General features: G+C 41.7%; 1 non-coding gene across 1 annotated transcript; it reads left to right on the forward strand.

Annotated features, from left to right (window-relative positions):
* The first annotated feature begins 1,518 nt into the window (after positions 1-1,518).
* LOC127742000 (small nucleolar RNA R71) lies at positions 1,519-1,622 on the forward strand. Its single transcript, XR_008003187.1, has one exon. It is a non-coding gene; the product is annotated as a small nucleolar RNA R71 (small nucleolar RNA).
* The last annotated feature ends 111 nt before the right edge of the window (positions 1,623-1,733 follow it).

Consider the following 1,733-nt stretch of genomic DNA (forward strand, 5'->3'; position numbering starts at 1 on the left):
GCTCTCATGGAGCCACAAAGGTGATCATGTCAATGTTGTATAGTCCCAACACCAAACTTAGATTTTGGATATGGGATCTTAACACCAAACTTAGAGTTTGGTTGTGGCCTCCCAACACCAAACTTAGAGTTTGACTGTGGGGGCTCTTCTTGACTCTGAACTGAGAGAAACTTTTCATGCTTACTCTCCTTTATCACAGAGGGATGGCCATGTCCCTTAAACACAAGGTAGTCCCCATTCAATGGAAGGACTAATTCACCTCTGTTGACATCTATCACAGCTCCTACTGTGGCTAGGAAAGGTCTTCCAAGGATGATACACTCATCCTCTTCCTTCCTAGTGTCTAAAATTATGAAATCAGCAGGGATGTAAAGGCCTTCAACCTTTACTAACACGTCCTCTACTATTCCATAAGCTTGTCTCAATGACTTGTCTGCCAATTGTAATAAGAACAAGGCAGGTTGTTCGTCAATGATCCCCAACTTCTCCATTACAGAGAGTGGCATAAGATTTATTCCTGACCCCAGATCACACAACTTGCTCTCCAGTCACATCTTCATCCTCTTCAGAGGAAGAATAGTCTTCAGAGCTCATGAATGGCAGAAGGAGATTTAATGAAATCTCTATGGTCTCTGTATGAGCCCCAGATTCCTTTGGATCCTTAACAGGAAACTCCTTCTTGCTTGAAAGACGTCCCAGGAGGTCTTCCTCACTAGGATTTTCGTCCTCCTCCTCCCTTGTGCATTCGGCCATATTGATTACATCAATGGCCTTGCACTCTCGTTTTGGGTTCTCTTCTGTATTGCTTGGGAGAATACTAGGAGGAGTTTCAATGATTTTCTTACTCAGCTGGCCCACTTGTGCCTCCAAATTTCTGATGGAGGATCTTGTTTCACTCATGAAACTGAAAGTGGCATTTGACAGATCAGAGACTAAATTGGATAAATTAGAAGTGTTTTGTTCAGAATTCTCTGTCTGTTGCTGAGAAGATGATGGAAAAGGCTTGCTATTGCTCAGCCTATTGCATCCACCATTGTTACAGCCTTGTTGAGGCTTTTGTTGATCCTTCCATGAGAAATTTGGATGATTTCTCCATGATGGATTATAGGTGTTTCCATAAGGTTCACCCATGTAATTTACCTCTGCTATTGCAGGGTTCTCAGGATCATAAGCTTCTTCTTCAGAAGATGCTCTTTAGTACTGTTGGATGCATTTTGCCATCCATTCAGACTTTGAGAGATCATGTTGACTTGCTGAGTCAACACTTTGTTCCGAGCCAATATGGCATTCAGAGCATCAATCTCAAGAACTCCCTTCCTTTGAGGCGTCTCATTATTAATGGAATTTCTCTCAGAAGTGTACATGAATTGGTTATTTGCAACCATGTCAATAAGCTCTTGAGCTTCTGCAGGTGTTTTCTTTAGGTGAATGGATCCACCTGAAGAATGGTCCAATGACATTTTTGAAAATTCAGATAGACCATAATAGAATATATCTAATATGGTCCATTCTGAAAACATGTTAGATGGACACCTTTTGGTCAACTGCTTGTATCTTTCCCAAGCTTCATAGAGGGATTCACCATCTTTTTGTTTGAAGGTTTGAACATCCACTCTAAGCTTGCTCTGCTTTTGAGGAGGAAAAAATTTATCCAAGAAAGCCGTGACCAGCTTATCCCATGAGTCCAGGCTATCCTTAGGTTGTGAATCCAACCATATTCTAGCTCTGTCTCT

Source organism: Arachis duranensis, chromosome 9 (genome assembly GCF_000817695.3).
Source record: "Arachis duranensis cultivar V14167 chromosome 9, aradu.V14167.gnm2.J7QH, whole genome shotgun sequence".
NCBI lineage: Eukaryota > Viridiplantae > Streptophyta > Magnoliopsida > Fabales > Fabaceae > Arachis > Arachis duranensis.